The 24,172-nt window shown below is 35.7% G+C and overlaps 1 protein-coding gene across 3 annotated transcripts in view; it reads right to left on the bottom strand.

Moving 5' to 3' along the window:
• Window positions 1-21,569, bottom strand: part of lpp (LIM domain containing preferred translocation partner in lipoma) — a 197,329-nt gene extending 175,760 nt beyond the window's left edge. The window contains exons 1-2 of one of the 3 annotated variants that reach the window (XM_088616675.1): window positions 21,411-21,569; window positions 16,807-16,897 (exon numbers count right to left, since the gene is read on the bottom strand). The gene's annotated coding sequence lies outside the window, so the exon portion shown is untranslated. Of the gene's footprint in view, window positions 1-14,602; window positions 14,689-16,806; window positions 16,898-21,218; window positions 21,347-21,410 lie in introns of those variants that run through there. The other 2 variants (XM_088616676.1, XM_088616677.1) reach the window with 2 other exon arrangements.
• Window positions 21,570-24,172: the final 2,603 nt, after the last annotated feature.

Here is a 24,172-nt window from a genome sequence, read left to right as displayed (position 1 = left end):
CAGATGCATTGCAGAGATAGTCTGCAGCAAAAAATAGAAGTACAAAACTTATTTTTTGCAGCTAATACTGTTCCAGTATCCAGCAGCCAAAATTAGATTCATGCACAATAAGGAAAAAATGACCAAATGAGAGAACAAATCATTTTAATTTTGCCAACCTAAAATATTGTAAAGTGTGTGTTTTGGGGGGTGTTTATCAAGACAAATGATTAACACAGAAAAAATCTTAATTCCACAAAACACAAGACATAATGAGGTACAATTAAGAAATCACAAAATGTTGATTACAGCATACAGACAATGATTGAAAAAGGAACACAATTGTGCTTTGATACTTACACTGATAGTTGATATTAGCAATTGAGCTCCATCCCCAGTACACATGCTCATTGAGAGCACAGGTTAAGCCCTACAGCCTAAACATTGCTGGATCAGTTCAAACAGATCTCATTATTTAACTATGGCAATGCACAATTCACATGACATAGCCCAGGGGTGTTCAATCCCACTCCTGGATGCCCAGTGTCTCCATGGGTTTTTATTCCAGCTCTTAAGAAGCTTAACTAGCTGATTACTGGGTAACTGGACCAATTCAACAGTATCCTTAGTTCTTCAGGTGCAGCTGCTTTAAAAGACCTTGAAAACATACAGACACTGCGGCCTTCGACTAGGCACTATTTACACAGACAAACCCCAATATGTGAAATGCAAAACTGCATTAACCCATATGATTGGCTTTACCCTGCAAGAGACAACTGCCTTCCAACATGAACAAGGAAGTCAGAATTCCTTCCAGGATAAACATGCATTGTAGGCAGCAAAGGGGAATGTGGAGAGATGTTATCGTGACCAGACAGAAATAATGGTCTAAAGGCCTGGAATTAGACATTGGGGAAATGGTAATTGGCAGGAAATGGGGTTTTTCCTTCTCTCATCTATTCCTTATGAGCTCCAGTTGACTGAGCCATCAAGAGTCTTTGGACTAGAACAAGAGTCTCCAGCCCTGGTCCTCCAATCCATTTGCTCTTACAGGCTATCCTGAATCATCCCGATTCGATTGGTTCAGAAAAAAATCTGTTCAATTAAGGGAATTTTGGTCCTTCAGGCTGAAGGATCTTAAAAAAAAAACACCCATTGCCATTGTCACAGCACAATTGCCCTGTGTCTTCAGAAATCAATGATTTCATGGCAGCTATGGAACTGCATAGGATTTCTCCATAAGCATGACTGGAGACACCTAGACTGTAGTCATCCAGGTGTGCAAGGCCTGCTGAGCACCACCTGCCCCTTGCTGTGCACCTGTAAAACCCTTATCACTCCTCATCTGCTATAGACACTTTGGAACAGTGTGAAAAATGGCAGATGGCCTCACAAACACACATTTCAGATGAATGCTGGTGCAGTCTTAGTCATTGCAGCACAAGAGGGACTATCAGAGTGCTAAAGCAGAGCTGAGCAACAGTTGGTTGTTTTTCACTTACTGCTTCATGAACACTATATATACCAAAAGTTTATAGACTTGTTTTCTGTATCTATAAACCTTCTGTTTTTTTATCATTCATAACCCTCCTTTGTGGGAGGTTATGAACCCTGAACCCTATATTTTTAGATATTCCCCAAGAAAATATTATTTCTTCACTGGGCACCTACATCACGGACTTTTTAATTTCTCATGGAAAAGTGTATACTAACACCTAGTATACCCTTTCTTTTCATAGCCATTGGTGTTCTGAAAATACTGCAGGAACATAAAGCTACTTTTTATAAACCTCTTGAATAAGTGTTTTATTATAGAGTTCACCTTAAACCAAAGACAACTCCTTTTACATTTTTGCACACATTTTCATTGTCAAATAATCTTTTCTATTGGAAAAACAGTGAACATGGCTGTGTAATGAAAATAAATCTCAGTTTGGCTGTGATTTCTCAATCAGAAAACATTCAATGGAAATGGAGAGAAACACCTCAGATCTGTCAGAATGAACATAACTGATGTTTTGCTCCTGTCTGCTTTGCAATAGTAGCTTACTTTTGGAATGTTTATCATAAACATCAAACAAACCTGCAGCAAATCTACTTTGATTATAAACACAAACCAATCAGTCCTACTGCAGGCTATAGCCAATATTGTCACTGACCTGAAGAAGATAAAAGTCAAATTTACATTTCAACACCCCTGTCATTGCAATGATATTATAATACTTTTTAGCTACTTTTTACCAAAAGTTCTATTTTGCATGGCTCAAATTTCTCCTTCCCAGCTCAGAGGAATGCCCACTATGCTTGGAATTCTCCTCTCCTCCCGTATATGGAATAAACCACAGCCTGAGGGCTGAGACTCTGCCTTTTCCTGTTTATATATCCCTCTCTGAGCCACTCTGAACTGCCCCTTTATAGAAGAAATGAAATTTGTACATTATGAATGGAGCAAAAATGCAGACATTAGAACACAGAACAGCCAGTTGCCTTTTCTATAAAATACAACTAGAACTAAAACTGAAGAGGATATAAATGCAATAAGTGCAATAACACCTCAGAAACACCTAGGCTAAATTCAGATAAGTAACTGAAAAATTACAAACCAACATATCAACGTAAATATATATTTTTAACCAGCTGTCAAAACTTCAAACTCAAACCAGCTCATACTACTGGATAATGACAAATGCTAGATATTTATGCTAGGAAAACACACTTCATAGAACACATAATAATTTCCTTTTTTATTAGGCCAAAAGAACGTCTTTGCTAGCCGAAAAAGAAAAGATAAACATAACTCCCTTTGAATTTTCTCTAGCTGTGGATAAATCTATATTTACTGGTCAAGGTCAACCCAAATTAACTTTACACAGTGCACATGCACCAAACCTAATAACCTTTAATACTGTTTGTCAGGCATGGTTATAAAACATTTGCTACTAGGATACTAATGCACACGCTGTTCCTCATTTTGCAGCAATATTTACTTAAATTACATTAAAAATAATTAAAAAGCATTTACTTACCAAAATCAGACCACAGCAACCATTCGCAAATGGGACACAGAAATGAAAGCATGAGGACCGTACAATAATTTCAAGATGATTCAATCTATGCCAGTGGGAAGTCTGTTTGCACAAACTAGCAAAAACAAACAGATAACATCGTTATAAAACTACTTATTCCCCTGTTTCAGTATAACCAGGGACACAGGAAGAGGCCCACAGTCTCATACATATAATAACTTATGGAAATTATATCCTAGTAAAACTGTTCAAAGACATGTTAAGGAAAATATCACTGGTTTAAGTCCAAATTAAATTAAATTAAAAATTAGTAGAAGAATAGTAACGTCATTTCTTAGTAAATTGGGTTTAATGATCTCTTAGATGTTTCATTGAGTTAAGTGCAATAACTATGTTAAGAGAAAGAACAAATGTAAATACTTCAATATGTGTAAAACAGCGCGTAACAGAAAGAGTAAGATGTTACAGGCTGGTTTTTACATGATTTTTTTCATTTTACAGAGAACTGTTTTATACCTTTGCCTACTGATAATTTTCTACTAATACTCTGAATTGATACTGCACTGTAGTGTTAAGCAATGCAAATAAAACAACAGCACACTTTTTCAGTATGGCAGATAAAACAATTAACAGGTGGTTACAACATAAGGTCAATGATATGGCTGATTACGCATGTGAATACTAGCTGGCTAGAAAGTCATAGGCATGAATAACTAGCCTGCCTCATGTGAGTACAGTGCACTTTTTAAATAAACTGCTAATAAAACAAAGTTCTTTGTGTGTGATCTTAATAAAATCAATACATTTGTTGTTCATCCCATGTACTAACAGATAACATTAGATCAGCTTTGGGACTTGCACACGGAATAGTTGTAGTCTTCTACTCCAGACTGCAGTTTCTAACAATGCACACTTCACATGAAATATTTCCTGCATTAGTAGCCATGGTGACCACATCAATATTCTGGGTATCACAATCCTTAGGAGGTCTGAGAACCATTGGACATGAACCCCATTGAAATGTTGTTTGCTAACCTTGACTAATCCCTGTGAAAATCTTCTGGGAAAGGCACTTTCCTAGGACTCTCTGCATCAGGGTTCAGTGCCAGAAATGCGCTGCAACCCCTATATTTCAAGATTCCTGCCCTGCTCTTTACGTGTAAGAGCACACAAGTATTCAACTCCCACCTACGACACACGCTTTGTTTATGACACACTGTGTTTACTACTGTACACTTCAGGATTTAAATAAGTACAGTGGTTTTCTAACAAAGATGTATGTATATCTCCGTAACTCACCAAGTGTCTCTCTCCATACCTTTAGATATGAAACATAGCTAATGCATCCCAGTGTATTCTCTGCACTGCTTATCAGTCAATATAACCAGGCACTATCTCAGACAAGAACCCAGTTGATAAATGGTTTCAGTTTAGACAAAAGCCCAAGAACAGATGGCAAAATAAAAACATAGCAATCGGGATTATTTACCATGTACAGTATATCCAATATACACATACAAGACCTTTGTATATAGCCTTCACTAGAGAATAAGAGAACAGAGCAAAAAAAGTTTTTCCTTTCAACTAAAAATCTAACTGGAGGTTTTTACTTGACTAAAAAAGAAATATGTCAAGTAGACACTTTTCCCCCTGCCAGCTGTCAGGTTCAGGGTGTTTTATAGGCATTGCTAGCAAAAGTAAAGACCACCCTCAAAAAGCGTATTTTTCCTCTGCTCTGGCAGCTGTTTAATTGAGAATGAGGAACACTGACTACTTTGTGTATGCAGTTTGTCGTGTTTTTTCTGCTTTTTGGTGGAAATTCTGGCTGAGACAATACTGTTTATATTTAGGCCTTGACACATTTTGTTACCATTAAATATTTTGTGCACAATTCCCTTCTTTGCACTCTGTTTGCTAACAATAAGTGTGCAAAAAAGACCAAAAACCTTTAAGTTATCCAGCATACAGTAGGTACTGTATTTCACTTGTAAGTTAGGCCAATAACCAAAGGATTAGTACATTCCAATACATGACACAGAACTATCAAACAGTAGCAGCTTTTAAGCTACTTATAGAGGATCAAGTATCATTTAGAGATAAATCTATTTGTGTACACAAATACACAAAACTGTCACCGTCCAATGTGTTTTCCAGTTTGAAGTCACCTGCAGTTAAAGGTGCTCTTGAATTTTCCCAGCCAAGCAGTTAGCAGTTGTGCAGCATGAGCCAACACTTTTTAGTGTTTTTATTTTTATTTTGAAGACCGATTTTAAAGCCCAACAGTAAACAAAATATTAACATTACCCTTCCAGTATCATTAACATGTGAGGGCATACCAATTCCACACATCGTGTTTGCAAAGGTTAAAACTTTGTAAGCCACCATTTGGACATTCCTGATCCCTCAAATAGTTGATGGCAAAGCAAAGAGTTGGAGTCATTTCAACAAAAAAAGTTTGCAAGGACACTAATTTCAGCTCCAAAACTATCTGAACATTTAGTTCTGATCTTCTTCTGAGTGAATAAAGAAATTATACTGAAGTGTTCTGAAAAAGTTATTTTTTTTAAGACAAGGGAGTAATGGCCATTGAATACTAGTGTAAGAGGAGCATACAGTTTAATATTCAACTTTATGAGAAAGAGAAATCAGATAATAACAGCCAAGGCTAGAGAATTAAACTACTGTGCCACCCAGCCACACCTCAATTATCTTAATGAGGAAAAAATGTCCACATCTTTCAGAAAATTAAGGAATTGTTTTCTATGCAAGAGCAGTACAAATTATAGTGCGCAAAAAAAGTACCAGATACAATGCACACACCACAAGTCTCCATTTTCTTTTACAGCTGTGCATACAGGGATGTACAAATATATCTTTACGCTGCTGTCCCTCTGGAAATGAACGTGCACATTTTAAAAGAGCTGAGCAAAGTTATTCCATTAAATGAATCTATATAAAGAAAAAGGTTCTCTCAACACCATACCCATGGGATTAAACTCTGCAGAAAAAAGGGAGGAAGTGACTGCAGGTGCCGACAAGCTGTTTAAGGACAGCAACTCTCACTGCCAGGAAATGATTTAGGTCAGTAGGTAATTGCATTCAAACTCATTCTGGGATCACCAAGGATTGAATGGCTTTTAATCCCACCAGCACGCACGTGATTCTTATGCACGTTAGACAGGCCTGTTGTCTTCTGAATGGACGACTTCTCACTGATACAGACTGCAACTTGTGATTACTTCAATTGCTTTATTACGAGACAGAATGTAAACTGACTTAAGCCCGCACTGTCACTGACAGTAAGAAGTCAGGTCCCACAAAAAGAAAAATGCTTTAAAAAAAGCATAAATAAACAAGCTTTGATTAAAAAAAGTCTTGGTCAGTGTACTATCATGTAAAAAACCTACTAATACACAAAAAGGTGCAATTCGACTATGTCTGTAATTTCTATTTCTGTTAGAAATTACTACTTACATTTTAATTATTTTTTCAACCACATCGAAAAATATTCTGTATGTATGTACTTTAAGTATATATACCTCTATATTTTTTTATAAATTCTAGACATACTGAAATAAAGGTAGGAGAAGAGGTCTTGTAGGCTTTCACCCCAGAATGCATTATATACATCTTGAGGGGTTGTGGCCACATCATGCAAAAGCGTCTAGCACCAGCTCCTCCAAATCAATTAATACAGCCACCATCACCTCTGAATCACTTTCTCATTCATTCAAAGCTCATTCACAGCTCTCAAAAAGTGATCTGCTTCATCCTAAATTCAAAGCATTTGATAAACCACAAGATTCACACAAAAATGGAGATTATCAAAGACCAAGTATTGCCACTGTCTTCATCAGAAGACAATCTAAATTTCAAAATAAAATGGAAGGAAGCCTTCAGGCACCCATACATTTGAATTTGAAGGGACTGATTAATCCACATAAATGAGTACTAGTGCAACACTCACAAAAGCAGTAAAGTCCTAGAGGACTCATCTGGCTAGAGATCTAGTCCATTGCAGGGATACCCCCTTCCATTTGTACCACTGGGGGGATAGAGCAAGAGGGGATAAGGCACAACATTCAGTACAACTGTACCATCCACTAACAGGACTTGAACTCACAACCCTCCAGACACGGGTTCAATGCCATAACCACTTTCTCTACACTGCTGCCTTGTGCAAACCCCATATTAACAAAACTGCAGTGAAAATGCAAAAACAAACTATTAGACACTTTATAAAAACAATACAAAGCTTTCCTGAAAAATAAAAAAGCATTATTATACCTGTCAGATTGCACTACCTGTATAATGTAGCACAAAAGCCTTTAACCTCCAAAAAGAAAGACAAAAGTTAACAATGATCTTGGAATGATTTCAAAAGGCAAATATGCTAAAAAGAGCATTACAGGTCCTCTTCAACTAAAAACACATTGTTTTTACCTTTTTAACATCCCATTAAGCATATCTCTATACATTGGTACAATATTTTTATTTCACTTGTGAAGATAATCACAGAGATCATTTTCTGGTGAATTCTTTTTTGCACAAACCACAGCAGCATGCAACTATGACTTAAGGTCAGTGGATCAGGCCTCTTTTCAAATTTATGGCACTTCAATAAAGTAGCTAGCTTTAGTTTCCTGGCCAACACTGGTAAATTCCATTAAATTACTGAAACTGATTGAGACAGCCGGTACTGCTTGTAAGTTTTTATGTTAAGTTTGTGTACATAAGACTATAAGAAAGATTACAAACAAGAAGAGGCCATCTGGCTCAGATAATTTGTTTGGTCGCTAGTACCTAGTTTGAATGTATATGGAACAAAATACAATATAATTTCCTGCAACTGTAATATCACATGCTCCTTGAAGAATCTATGCCTTGCCAGTATACCAATCACACCATCTTGTTAAACATTCTTATACTCAATGACACCTTTCAGCGTCTACAGGCTGACATACCATCACACCTCACCTACCAAAATGTCAAGTTATAACAACTAATTATAATTGTAGAAATAATAATGGCAGATTAAGGATAGAGTCAATTGCAATGGTTAAATTTAAACCAGCAGCTTCAAGATATGAAGTTCTCATACTGAATATTCTCCTTATGCCATTTGATTTGAGGAGGCTATGTTTATGGTCATCCGTTGAAAACCACAGAATATTAAGAGGCCTTTTCCACGTTTACCAAAGTTTGACAGTCTTCGGTATGAGCCACGTTCTGCATTATTCCATCAGGAATTAATTTCATTTCAACATTTTAAACTCACGCACTGACTTGTGCGTAAGGACCACGTCTATGCTATCTTTAATGTGCACAAAACACAGATGCCCTCCTGATATGTTGTTTAACAGCTTTTCTTTAAGGAAAAATACTGACAACTTTCAAAAGGAAAGATGTAGAAGGTGCATTTAATTACATTAAATGTAATTAAACAGTCACTTGTTTGAAGAAGTTTGGCCTTGGCTATTTAAAACTGATATCAATAACATTAAAGTCACCACTGATGTTGTCTCTTCTGATACATACATACTTCTAACAGGTGAGAAAACCTAGCTTTATGCATATAACATTTTCAAGTTTGTCCACAGCTGAGCCATGACTTTGAAAATCCGAGGGAGATATGATCTTGAATACATTTTAGGCATTGTTTTAACCTGCAGATTACTTTTAGACCTTAATGGAACAACATGTACAGGTAACCACCAAAGAGACAGTGTAGGGATTTTGAACATGGCATTTTGAAAGCAGGCAAATGGAAATTATCACTAGTCACCTAACCTTATTACCACTCCCTTTATTATTTACCTATCCACTGCATGAAGTCCATAAAAGCAATCACATACTGTAGTATATTCAAAGTCCATAAGGAAATATTTATAATTATTATTTATAGTATATAAAAACTCAGCTCACAATAAATTTACATTCCACATTTCAAAAAGAGAGTTTTCTTTGTTTGTCTAGTACAAGTGGCTGGAGGGTGTCCATTTCTAGATATCTGTCGCGCGTGACTTTAGAAGTAGCCAAAGTTTGATACTGACTTTGGGAACACTTCCAACAGACTAAAAATGTTTGTAGATACTAAGGTATGTAACCTTTATAAAGAGGTGTGTCTGGGCTGCATTGGCAGCTACAAGTAATTTAGTTATAAAAAAACATAAAAAAACAGGAATGGGCAGAACAAAATAATTAACAAATGCATAAAACTCATCAACTTCATGACCACAAGCACAGACTTTTTGTTTTTGATGTACACACATAGCAACAAATCTGGCAAACAGAAATCAAAAGTTGTCATTAGAACCCGTTCAGCAAATAATTGAACATATTATATTGCACATGCCTGATTAAAGCAAGAAAATCTGTTTTCAGCTTGAAACAGGTAGATGAAATTAATTAATCTCATGCTCATGCTTTTGTTCCATTGGAGATTACCAGTATGATGAGAATAATTTATAAAATAATAATTTATAAAATTTATACAAAATGCATATATCTGAGTAATGTGTAATCACTGCAACATGAAAAATATATACCAATTGAGAACTAAAAAGTAGTTTAAACTGCTATGATGTTTTATAGCACCTTTTTTCAGTCACACCTTTCAAATTCTGCTCTGCTACTTAATTAAACAGCTATTACATTTCATTTCTGACAGAACATCTCACAGGAAATGTTTTAATTAAATCGTTAAAGGTAAGATGTTTGCAGAAGAATGTAAATCTCACAATTATCCATTGGTGAGAACAAATTAAAACCCCTTGATGTTCACGTGCCAGCAAATTACCTTACTGTTAAATATTTCGCATCGACAGTGGTTTATTAATTGGGTATGAGAATAAAGGTATTTAATATATTATTGCTCTTCATGTTGATACTGTAATATGATAATAATACCATATTATAAGCTACATTTTCAGTATGTACTGAGATACATTTCTTCTTTTCCGTCAGCCTTGAAGGAAATGAAAAATGGCACAATGGCAAACACGTAGCTTTCCAGGGCATTTTGAAAGTTTGGAGAAGAAGTGAAAGCTGACGAGAAAAATTGTTTTTGTCCTTTTCAAACAGCGATGCTTTAAGTATGATCTTCAAATCTGTGCTTCGCCTTTGCACTTGTCACTTCTGGGGTTCCTGTGCATATTTCATTAATGCAAATAATCACGCTTTCTACTTTAATGAAAGTTTAGAATCACTAAAGAGTTCTTAAGCACAGACACTAAGAGGATGAAAGGTCGGTTATATATCAGGTGCTTAAAAATAACATCATGTCTAACTGGATGGTGCATAAAGGCACTTACAGCACGATGTGAAAAGACATGACACACAAATAATAGGTCCCTGTCACTTCAAGTGGTATGGGACACTAAACATATTTAATAATGTAAATGAGATACTGGGGAATGCCTCACAACTTGTAATTTGGGTTGCCAAGAACATTTTTAGACAAACATTTTCTGCATATTTATAAAACTGGCAGAAAGAGTAAGAAAGGACAGATAGTGTTTTTTGTCACACTTTCAAGAAGCTTATTAACACTTATTATGATTTTTCAGAAAGCTGCAATATCTAATGGGAAAACAAGTCACCACAACCAAAAATAAGTCATAACTTTCAGTTTTAGCACAAAGTTCAGTGAAACAATGTAGGAAGGTAAACGTTTTTATATTTATGTAAATGTACATTTTTCAAAATCTTCCATGTTTGTTTAAGGACTATTTGTGTAAATAAAAAAAGTGCATTACATTTAAAGGATGCAAAGATCAATACAACAACCAGTGTAGATGTGTGTTTTTCTTAAGAAATAAGAATTCCATTAGGTGATACCAAATGGTGCTCTGTGCTTATTTTCACCAAGCCATGGAAAGCAATGTAACTGAATCCACGATGAATTCAACAGGGCCTCTAATGGGAAGTTATTCTATAATAAAAGCAAATATAAATCTCATTGCTTGTCATGTGATAGAAAAGCTTTTTATCTCAAGCTTATAATATGATTTGAAAGAAATGTGCAATTTCATAAAATTCAGCAAGTCCCTGTAAAAACTTAGGGGCCACTCAATATAAGATGTGTTCTCATCACTTTATTTTTTTACATGAATACCAACCCCTTTATACTAACCTTTATATTAAGGGGCAAACAGATTAAACAACTGTTCAACAAAATGTTCAAGGTAATTTGTGAAAACAAATTGGGATCTGGAAAAGGTTTAATTTTTGATTTTTTTTTTATCAGTTACGCTTTATTCAGAAATTTGATTCTTAACAGGAAGAAAGTGTTTTTAAGACAGGTTCTTTGGATCTTGGAAGTTTCAGACAACTTGCTTCTGACACCGCCATCTGACGTCAAAAACAGCAGTTTTGTCACAGCGTCCAATCTAACAGTGTGGGCTTAACAAGACCGAAGACTTTGAAGCAAACAGGAAGTTACCCCCAAGGAAAACAGTTGGGTGCACGTCTTGTGCACTATCAAGCAAAAGGTAATTAGATTATCACACTGCACTATCATTAAAGTCTGCTATATCATTCCTCACAGCTACATTAAATCCTATTACTTCTACCTTTTCCTGCCACTTTCCTTCATGGATTCAGATAGACATTATTATGTAAACTGCCAGTAAACATTTTACACCAGGCAGAAGTCGTAAGTTAGCTTACTTCGGCAGTGAAGTGTGTCACGCACCACAGACTAAATTATGCACGGCTTGATAGCTGGCAAAAGAAAAAGCCTTTGAAACTGTCAAGTCAAGTCACCCTGGAAAAATACATTTACAGTAAATTGTAATACAGATTACAATTGTAGACGATACAGATTACCCCCAAAAATGAGAATGAGAAAGTTAACTTGCAAAAGAAGGGGTCATTTAACTAATGAAAAGCACCAAATATTAAATCTAGTAAAAACCTTCAGATACTTTACAGATTCTCAACAGAACAATTGCCATGGTGGAGAAATAAGCAACTAAGCAAATTTAAGTCCAACTTTGCTAATAAAATATGTATTTCCAGGAATGTGGAACTTTGTATAATAAATGGCCAATATATTCTTTCAAAAAAACATAAAACTACATTTCAGAAACAATGTAGATGTTTTCTAAGCACATACCACAAGCCTAAGAAAAGAAATCATTGGATTTATTTGGAAAGGAAGGTGTTCAGTTTGTCTGAGTGCATGCAGTCATTTTTATTTATTTACTATGCATCTTTTGAACATACTTTGGTTGAAATCTGCACTCTTCAGATCTCTGAGGAGGAGACAGAGTTTTCACTAATGGGTTTCACGTTATTATTTGAACTACAGAGTTCAAAAGGTCACCTGCGGGGTTACTGCAACCCACAAACCCACACAAGGGTCTTCATGAATTAATAAGAAAAAATGATGTAAAAGTAGATAGAAGTATTGAAGTGAAAACTGACATATTAATTCTGTCTAAGATGATTAAAAGGGGGCCTTCTACATACTTTAAGCAAAGCAGGTCTTTTTCTGAGGTGGAGAAAAAATACAATTAAAGCAGAGTAAAAATATTAAAATCCATTTAATAAAATCATAATGAGATATATTAGACTTTCAAAGACTGCATTCAGAGATGCAGTTGTAGAACACAGTGTTTGAAGAACATATGTAATGCTCATTGCCAGCTCTGAAATAGTCAAGTATACATGTACAATATTCGAGTAAATTAAAAGGGAAAAGAAGACCTCTCTCGTTATAACTTAATTGAGTGAGCCTCACCCTGGAATAAGAACGGCTCTGGATATGTGAGTCTGGAACTCAAAATAAAACAGTAGCTCCATGATATCTGTTAGCATTTCCTATAAACATAATAACAGCAGTTCTGTCTTATGTGCAGCACGTGATTATCCTCGGTTATTTCTGAATGCTTTGAAGGCATTATGACATTTCAAATAGGAAAACAGAACTACAGGAAAGTGCCAAAGGGGAAACCAAGAAAGATCTAATACTACTGTATATGTATTCTTTGGAAACCATCTACAAATTCATACACACCTATATATTACACAAATGTACTGCTAGGACTTTGAGTTCTCGTAATGTAAACAAAATTGCCTACACCTTACCTAAACTTACAAACTCTAGAAGCACACATTCCGATGTGGAATACTATCTCCTGTATCTAGTATGCAAACAGGCACTCACTGGAATGAATGGCGGTCTTTTTTAGACGTGCACCACACCACAGAAAATACTGAAAAATCTTTCATTATTTTGAGTATCTTGAGGTCACCTCATGTTGTAGATAGCATGAACAGTAGAAAAGTACAAAATCTATACATTATACATATGTATTATTTACATAAGGCAATAACCACAATTGTAAAACCCAATATTAAACATGGGGATGTGCAGGCCATTTACTCACAAGATCGTAGCATGATTTCTATGATTGAAACAAAGCAAATAATGCAGCCCAAGGGCCATGCTGACAGCAAAAGCAATAATATACATCACCTTTAAACAAAGCAATACGAAAAAACAAGATAATTTTAATATGAACTTGTTATGCAAGCACTTATATCGCCCTTAATACACCACGTACATGAAATAGATTCTACAGAGTGATATTGACATTGTACAACTGTACACTGAAGCTGCCCAATGTGCCTTTAAGACTTCAATATTTAAATACTTAGGCCTTTAATTGATATATTTATAGAACACAGTAATGTTTAAAACCTCCATCCAGATATACAACAAAACTCACAAGATCACAGCATGTAAGAAACAGCATCTTTACTGTACAAAGCAAATAAAGACACATTAATTTATTGTGAAACAATATTCTACAAACCATAAAGGAAGAAAATTAATGCTAAATGCTTGTTCCCCCAGGTTTCAAGGCAGTCAAAGAAAACATTCCAGACCTAATTAACACATTAATTTCTTCTGATGTTGACATTAGGCTGAAATTGGCTTTAAAAGGGCTGTCTAGCAAACCTTTTTATACTTGCCATCTTTTAAGAATCAGGGACTTACTGACTTTCTCACAAATAAAGCTCCACTTTAAGCAAAAAACATAAATACATGGCTTAAATATTTTAAACTTAAACTTTGCACTGGACTAAGAACGGATTCACTTTTGTGTTTGTTATGAAGCACACTCCCCAACAAGCTACAACCTGTCTTATCAGTGATTTAATCATCTTTGTGAGAAATATTGTGGAAAACTAGAGGACAACCCACAGCCAATAGGAGGGGGATAGATGAATGAAGAAAGGATATCTTCTTTAAAAAGAAGCAAAAATAAGCTGAAAGGGAAACCCTTATAAAAAGCAAGGCATTCATAAACTGAACTGAATGTGATTTGCTTAATGAGATAACAGGAAACCATACACATTTAAACACATCAAATAAGTCAGTTTTTATACCACCTAATGACAAATGTTATTTACTGCTAAGTAAGGATGGAACAGGGATGTAGTGTGAAACAGACAGGTGAAAAACTACCTATATAACTTTAATTAAAAGTGTGTGACTACAGTTTTTTTTAATAAAAGAAAAAACGTTATTTACCACTTCTAGGCCCACCAGAAAAAAGAAAGTAGCAAAGCTTTGCATTACTTACTTCACTTCAACTCCCTGAAACAAGCTCTTTCTCTGTGTTTGAGTTTAGAATATCCCTTCTAAAGCCTTACGAATAGCTTTGGAAAGGCTTTTAGTGGGAACTGACTCACCTCCCAGCACCCACCCCACATCATTTAACTTTAGTAGGTAAATATTTCCAAATATGGAGACATGTACTCAAAAATAAGTCCAAATAAGTCCTCCATGCTCTTTCTAAAGGAAGTTTCACCACTCCAATGCCAAATAGTTTACGGCACATATTGTGGATACAAAGTTAAAAAAGCACTGAGAGGAAAAACTTCATTTTTTTTTTTTTCCTCTAGATTTACAAACAAAATTTGAATCTGGCAATTTGAATCTGGGAAACTAAATAACAAACTTTCAAAAGTCAATAAAAAGGGCAGAATAATCATTTCTAAAAACATCCTCTAACTATTGTCGACTATGGACCCTTTTAACCACAACATCAAACAAAAATAAATAATAAAATAACCCGCAGTTCAAAGCAATACAGAAAGATTGAACTTGACTAACATGTAGGTCTACGTTTTTTCCCTATGCCAACTATGAATTAGAAAAAGAACCACTCACTTGAGGTCATTTTAATTAAGAGGTTAAAGTTCTGGTATTTCAAGTGACAAAACAAGCGTCTATTTGGCATACTGACCAGAAACTAATATATTTTCAGTTAAAATTAGTAAAAAAGAATATTCTTCACCTTTTGGGCTTAGATTCCCGAGATAAAAATTGAGTTTTCAATCCGAGGGATCACACATCAAGATCTCAAGAGAAACAATTAGTAATATACATTATCCGCTGTTTTTTTCAACTTTGTTAGGAATGCTCTATATTTCTACATTCTACTGCGATATGACTTAGTGTACCATTAAAATAACGGTTATCCCCCGGGAGCTGACCTAGAATGAAAGCTTGACCTGACCTCCAGTTTTAAATTGGGATTAGATTACCAGATTTTAAGAAGTGTTTCCAAACAAAGATTAATGCAATTATAATGTGCCAAAAAGGGGATATCTATAAAAAGGTTGCAGCTATGCAAGCCATTCAAGCATGTGTGAGTGCAGGTTTGTGTAACTGCTTTAAATATTGACACAAGTTTCATAAAATTCAAACTAATCCTTATATAATCAGGTTTTCAAAGTCACATTTGTGCAAAAAACATGAAGTAGGAAGATACAGTATGTTAATTGCACTTTCATGAACGGTATGCAAAGGAAGCACAGAAATACCAGTTTAGAAATACATTTCAAGAAGGACTTCACCAATATTGCCATTACAACTGCAAAAGGAATAGCAGCCTGTGAAAGTTTCTTTTTTTTTTTACTCTTGAACTATGATTGAGAGTAACCACTCCACACTTGATTTAAAAAGAACACTCCACTCTTTACAGCATTAGTTTGAATGATTCCTACTACTATCGCCTTTTAACATGTCCCTTAACAAAACTGAACGTGCATTTGTCATTCAGTGGGTGTATGCAATTATATAATAATACTAGATATTTTTTCCCAATATTTATTTGTTGTATTAATGCCTCTTAGTATGTTATTCTTTAGTTTATTTTCTGTTGATCTTGGGATTCTAATAACTGCTCAAAACAAACATCAGCTACCAAACCATTTCTCAAAAGCCATGAGAACCAAAATAGGATGGTTGTCAATTTCGCACCACGCAGCTGCAGTGCTAGATCTTATCATTTGGCTCAACATTAGTTTGCTTCCCTTGACCATCACTCCCAGTCAGATATGAGTGATGACTGCAGAAGCAATCAGTCTCCTGAAACATGCAATCACCGTACTGCATAAAAGAAGGAAAAAGCCCAAGTGGGGATTATGTCCAATTTAAAAATCTGGATATGTAACAACTAAAAACAAAATAATACGAAAGAAGATATTATTTACTAGTTTCTGTATTATTTTAAATGTGAAATTTACTGAAATGAAATGAACTGAACAAATGTTTCCAAAATGGTTTTTGAGACCCTAAAGCATTGGCTTAAATCGGCTGTTTTTCTTTGTACCGTATGTGACTCTTTTCTGACCTCTCCACTGACAGGCTGCAAGAGAAACACATTTGGATTCACAAGGCTTTGCACAATGTGGAATGCCCAAGTCCTCATTTCTGAGTACAGGTTTGTCAGAGTGCACGGCAGTGGTGGCTTCACAGGGTCACTGCTAGGTTACATACCTCTTCCTTCTCCACACGTCACACAGCGAAAATAGCTCTGGAACTCGCTCGGCTTTCCCTCTCTCTGCGGTGTTCTTAGGCTCGTTCACGTCTAAAATACAAGGAAATAAATGCTGATGTGCAGTACATGACCTTTTTGTCACAACACTCAAACCCAGAAGAACAGAAAGATTCAAAGCACCTGTCACTTCCAATGCCAGTACGGTAGGTCGACGCAGACTTCTTAAATTTGACACACGTAAGAAACTGAACCTCACAAAACTGAAAAGCAGTTATTAATGAAAGCAAACTGCTATTGACTCAAACACTTCATCTATTTCTTCCGAGCTGGCCTTTCTCTCTTGTTTTGTATCTCTTTTTCTGCTGTGCTTTGTTTTTTTTCCCCCTCTTAGAAGTATTAACGGGCTCTTATTCCTATGTGGTTGTTTCCCTTTACTAGCTTGATGGATCCTGGGATTTAAATAGTCATGAGGTACAAAAAAACCCTCTCAGATAAAATGCTGGGGTGTTGCACTGTAAGATGTGCGACATTTTAGACCAGTGTGCAATATATGACAAGCCCTTTCAAACTGAAAATGAAAAATCTTAATATTGCAGCCTTTTGAATTTCAACCACATTTTTAATGTAACCATTCAGCATTTCCTAAACTGACTTTTGTTTAATGTTGCCATCACAAACTATCAATATGAGGAAAATTGATATCTTCCAGAAAAATCACTGAAAGCATCGTGACTCTTCTATAGTATACATTTGCCATCTGGAACTTGAACTTGGAGTTTTTAATCCAGAAAAGGCCTAGAAATCTCTTAGCTCTTTACAACACGCAACTTCACAAATTCAGACAGTTATGACACCAAAGTTTCCAAACACTTTGATGTCTTGTTTACACACATCAGCAAAAGTCAAAACTGGCCACAAGAAAGACCGTACATTTTAATCTATACCTACAATCTCATAAAAAGCAAGTGCAAACAGCAGAAATGGAAGCTTCCTTTGATGAAGTTTCTGAACAGAACCAAGTGATGCCTTTATCCATCGGACACACGACACTGTCAGGAATGCCCCTTTTCTGTTACTTGGCTCCTAATCAATCATGCTCAATGAGCCCATATTAATTTCTCTTCCTGCCTGCCGTGCAACAGCTCACTGGAGATGCATGCAGAGTAATCATTTTCATTCCTCCTGCCACAGCACCGACTCTGAGGGGATCTGTTGTCTAATTCTCAGCTTTCCAAGCTCCTCTTGCTCCTTTCTGAACAAACACCCATATTCCTTTAAAACTTACATGACTAATTGACACCCAAAAAATTATATGACGATTCTCTTTAAAATCATCTGCTCTGTGTACTTGCTTTAAAACCATTTTCATGATATAAGAAAACATTGTGCTTGAAGTAAAAACAAAACATATTAGACTGCTTCAAGCTATCCAGTACTACTTTTGCATTCCCAACAGTGCACACGTGAATTAATGTGAACACTACAACACAATACCTCACTATCACATGCCTTGCAAACTGTGCTTTACAGAAGAGTTTCTTTGCACTGATGTCAACTGTAAAGTTCTCTTTAAAGGACTTACAGTGTTAATGCTGTTTGAGAGGGGAAGCACTGAACGTGCTACTCTTACTACTTCACCAACTATAGTGTCAAGTTTCACAGGCATATTCAGTAAAATTGCATGCCTAATTAGAACTTCCAATATGCAAAATCTCAGTTTGTTTTTTTTCAAGTTTGCAGAAATGACAAGCCCTCATATTCAGTTTGATGATAAAACGCTTGGGGTAAGAGCTATGCAGGAATTGATATCAAAGTGTAATTTGAACTATTTTTGAATTTAAAAAAATCAAACTAGCACAACTTAATTTATTTAATTCTAACAATAATTTGTGCAGTCTGGACCAGTTATCATACAATTAAACTTAAGTCCATAATGCTTCATCATAGGCTTCAGAGACCATTTCCTGCAGATGCCATTTATTTAACAGCACAGACAAATATTCAAGGTGAAATAACAGCCTCACAAAAGATAGATTTAACTGTAAAAGTTGCCTATAGGAATTACACATTTCTCAGAAACAAAGGAGGGATCGGGTGCCGTCAATGGTCCTTTAGGAAAACATGTTTAATGCTCTGTAGTTGTGTAAAAACAGAGACACATAAGTAAACTTTACAAGTACATTAAAGTGGAAGATTTTCAGTTCTCATTTTTCTAAAAAGCTGTACTAACTTAAAACGAGTAGGAATTCATTGATCAGACAGAATTCTTTTAAAATGTGCCCCACCCTCCCCCTTCATTGCAATTTACAGTACCTGTCAAGGCACGCAAACACAAACACTTTCGTTTGCCTATGTTTGCATGCTTTGTTTGTGTTTAATGATAAACGTAACTGAATAAGTCCTGTTTATGCTGGATTCTTTAAGACATTAGTAGGCTGCCAAAGACACAAGGCATCCAAACTGAGACAGTCAGTGTTACAGAAGGAAACGATCCCAAAGAGGCAGTACATACAGCAAGATGACAAACAACTACACAGCTGAGTTGGTTCAATACAAAAAAAACTGTGGGCCCGTGATTTTTTATTTAAAAAACACAAACTAATTTGATCTGGTCCAAGGTGCCTTATATATTTTCAAGGTTTTGTTGTTTTTTAGTCCCATGTTATACACACCCTTAGCAGATGGACTGAGGAGAATCTTCCACCTGCCTTTGCTCACCATTTGCAAAGATGTGCATTAGAAAGACTTACAGTAATAATAAGCAAGCGGTTTGATGAGAAAAGCAAGGAATATTATCCACACCTCAAATCTCCCTTTTAGCTACTGCTTCAAAACTGTGTTCACATGGCATGCCTAAAATTAATGGGAACCTTAGTGTCCCATCTACAGATCCATTTTCAAATAAAATGCTGTGAATATATTTTAGACAGCTCTTATTCCATTACATTTTATTCACCGATAACTAATGCAAAATAGTGTCTCTCATCTGATGGAGCTTTGGTAGTTTCATCATGTAAAGTTGATTTGAAACTACTAGCCCTCAGGCAGTGTCCCAAAAACACCCTAAGATGTTACAAACAAGAGAAGGTCTTTTAGCCCATTTGGGAATTAGTAACTAATTGATCTCATCCAGCTGTTTCTTAAAAGAAGCCACTGTATTGGCTTCACAAACATGACTGGTTGCTTGTGCTAGAAATCCACAACACAGAAACTGTCTTCATGTACTGTAGGCCTATTTCACAGTGGAATTACAGATGACTTGTGTTAAGATTCAGACTCACCGCTTTCATGTTATAGTAAAAAACGTGGCACATGGTCACACTACCCTACTGCATACAGCAACAAGTAGTCATTTCTCCACTGAAGGGTCAGGCCAGCTCTGTACTACTAAATTGCAACTGGGTGTGCAGGCCTGTTTCAGAACATTACAGTGCAGTCAGCTGCGATCACTGCATTTCAGAAGAATTAGACAAATGTGCTGTAATACAGCTCATTTGTAAATGTATTTGAATGTGTCATCCCAATATTTTTTATCATATTCGTTCTAAAGCCTATTAAGCAAACAAGTCCCTTTGAACCTCCTACACTGCCTAACCATGGTGGTTATTGGGATTTTTATGTCATTATCACACCACCCAATACTTATCTGTGTGACTTGTTCAGAATCCTGATTACTTCCTTCAAACAGTGGACTCCACTCGCAGCAAAGGTGTTATTTTGGCCAACAATCTTTTTGGTACGAACCACACATCCTGTAGCATAGTGCATTAAAAGATGTTCCTGTAGTACACGTCACTGAATCACAAGCCCATCTGCTACAACATTCTAAACGTTCCTATAGGCTACATAGTGTAATAGTATGCAAAAAAACAATGACAAGTATAGTCCTCTAAAATCATTACGAGGGCGGAGGCTCAGTTAAATAATTTGTGATTCTCTTTTGAATAGTAACAATGTAGCAAACTACTAAATTATTGTATTTGTAGCACAAGGCAGTTTATAAACGGGAAACAAAAGTTGCGTTTTATACTGGGCTCATTCGTACATACGCCCAACATAAAACTTTTTTTTTCCTCGGAGAAGGTAACGCTATCTCGCCTCCTCGCAAATAAAATAATTATTTTTAAAAAATCTCCATGTCGCCCAGTTCACAAGCTGCAAGCAACTCACTTCCGCCTTGAACTACATGGCTTCTCTACGTTTAGGAAAACGTCGAGTATGAGTTGCAGTTCCCCTGAAGAACCAAATATTAATAACAATAACAAGAAATCAATCGGAACTACACACTAACAAAACGACTCTCAAACCTAAAAAATGACTAAGCAGAAAACCTGTAGCACAGCCCTAGACTTTCAAAGTTTAGTCAATGCCACTCGTCTCGCAGGGGGAATAAAAACTAAGTACCCCTTACCACAACAAGCCCACACCCTCCATTGCACTGGCGAGCTGTATAACTGATTCACCTTTGCAAAGAACAATACGTTGCATTACTGTTCTACTGTGTATTTACTAGGATACACCGCGACATTGTGTCGGGCACCTTAGCGTTACTGGTTCTTAAATAAGACGCGGACATTTTTCAGCAACTCTCCATTTCTCTTACCTCGCTTTCTAAGAATCAATGAGTTTCAAATCCCACAAAAACTGAAACTTCTTTTTCCCAAAATCTGGGAGAGCAGCAGGCAGTGACGTCACTGCTCTAAATTCCATCCGACAGAGACACCCTTAGCACTGAAAATTGCCCATGTAAGGCAGTGTACATAGTATTGCAACCTCTCTCTTCCTGGAGTAAGGCTTTTCTTTATCGTTTTACAAACAGTCAAGCTATAAGAACCATAAAAGCATAATCTTACTTGAAAAAGTGCTCGCTGCAGAAGCACATTTTCATTTCGTTAAGCGATATAAAAAGTTAGTCAATAAAATGTGAAAGGCATTCCAAGTTTTTTAATATGTATACAAAAAAAGTATAATGACGACAAGCAAGGAAAAAATTGATAAATACATGATTGTAAGAATTTGTAAGAAAAATTACATCGTGAACAATAAAATAAATAGTATATAAATAGTGAAAATGTGGAAAAAGAAATTAGTAGAGAAAGGAACTAAATATTAATTAGAATATCGAAAGAGCTTCCTACAGTATATGGACATATTTGGAAAGTACATTTAACGACAACACATAACTGTTTTACTGTTTGGTCTAGAACACTTATATCAATCAAATAAAATCCTAAATACAGTAGCCATTGCTTTTATTTACCTTTTGGCTTTACCAGGTATAATAAAATAATTAAAAAGTACTGTATAGCAAGGCGCAATGTACCTGATGCAGATCATAAAATGTATAGTTTATTTTGATATAGGCTGTACAGTATTCTGTAAGATCACTGCTATCTCTTATAAAAGAACAACAACAAAAGGGTAAAACAAAGAAATTGTTGAAAAGCGTAAAATCCTAAGATCTCATACAGAAAATTTCCATTGGTGTTAGAGTACAGTTATGAAATGAATCCTGAAAAAAAGGAGGAATAAAAGTGCATAAAAGTAGACATTGAAAAAAATTCCACTGTACCACTATGCAAATAATGCAACACAGAAGACAAAGAAAAGGAGATATGAAAATATCATAGCCACGATACCTTGGGAGAAAATAAACATGAGAATCTGATATTCTGTGTTCCTGGAGGACAGCCTGAGTGGAGTTTTAACTAAGCTCTTGAGGACTAAAACATTTTGGTAAATGTAAGAATGTGAGTCTTAGATAGCTTAGGATCAAAAGTAACTCCAAGATCTTTTTTCTTGGTTTTCAAAGCTCAGAAGGATATGGGGAGATGAGAAGAATTCCTTTGCTTGGAGTCGAGAGGTGGATAAAATCAGCCAAGATTGGCTGAAGATAACTCCTGCTCACCCAGTGCTCAATATTTTTGAGGCACAGATTAAAAACAGAGGTGTGTGTTTTTAAGATGTTTTAAAGGAGGAACCTGGGCATTATCAGTTCCTGCCTCTGACAATCTGTTAAAAAACATTCAGACCTTTGCTCAGAATTCTAAACATCAGCGTGGACAGATTTGCAGTCCTACTCGGTTTCTGAACACTTCATTCTTCAGTGCTGCATAGGGGCAAGCATATTAAGTTTTATCTGCTCATGGGTGTATAACCACTCCCAGTTTTGTTATTTGAAAAGAATAGCTTATTGGCAGCCAATTTATAGCAATCATACAGTATGTATGTATTCACAAATACTTTTTCTATTCATAAAATAAAGGATGAAGAAAAAGTATTTTTGTTTTTATTAAAATGAATATATTCATCCTTTCTTGCAAGCATAAATGCAGTATTTCACATCTTGAAGTCAACCAAAAGCAAAGTGGATTTTTGCATGGTGATTCGTGACCTCTAAAATGCTCAATTCAGTAAAAACAAACAAGACTGCAAAATTCTAAAGGAGAACGGTACACTAATGTGTATCCAGAAATATAAAGAAATAAGAATATAGAACATTTTGTTATCTAACATCAGCTTTTCCCAAGAATTCACCTCCAAAACAGAATACATGTTGTATTTGTTTTTCCGATAGCCATAGCTCATGAAAAGTTCATTATGTCCTTTCAAATGAGCCGCAAATCACACTTTGTTATTCCAGTAGACACAGTTCTTAAAACGTTCATAACCTCCTCCAAAACATATTAAAAAGGCTTTTCACAAAAAGGGGTTTAATGAAATGCTGTCTTTGACAGGGAATTAAATTTACATCATTCCATTGATGGTGTTTGTGAAATGCATGAACATTAAGCAGGAGAATACAACTAACATTATTTTATTCGTCTTAAAAAACAAAACTAATAAAATCCTAATAATCCCCATCTATGAATTGGCTTCATTACTCTCTGCTCTCCTCCCCACTAATAGCTGATGTGTGGTGAGCATTCTGGCGCACTATGGCTGCTGTCGCATCATCCAGGTGGATGCTGCACATTGGTGGTGGTGGAGGGGAGACCCCATTACCTGTAAAGCGCTTTGAGTGGAGTGTCCAGAAAAGCGCTATATAAGTGTAAGTAATTATTATTATTATTATTATTATTATTATTATTATTATTATTATTATTATTAAAACCATTATTCACTAATGGAATAGGCCTTTGTAACCTTCCAATCTTGTCAGTGCTCTGATATTGTTTAGAACATATTTCAATCCATGCTTTCACAAACAACTCTTTGGTAACAGTGCCTACAGGTATGTTACATAAATCCACTGTATTGAAAATGCTGTTAAAGATGATCAGAGAAATGGATCCAAACAGCAGCAATGTTTGAAAATTCAAGAACATCATAAAATTCATACAATTTACAATGCTGTTTTGTGCT

Source organism: Lepisosteus platostomus, chromosome 2 (assembly GCF_059453375.1).
Source record: "Lepisosteus platostomus isolate fLepPlt1 chromosome 2, fLepPlt1.hap1, whole genome shotgun sequence".
NCBI classification, from domain to species: domain Eukaryota; kingdom Metazoa; phylum Chordata; class Actinopteri; order Semionotiformes; family Lepisosteidae; genus Lepisosteus; species Lepisosteus platostomus.
Note: the sequence above shows the minus strand (reverse complement) of the source record. Positions and strands in the feature narration are given on the sequence as shown.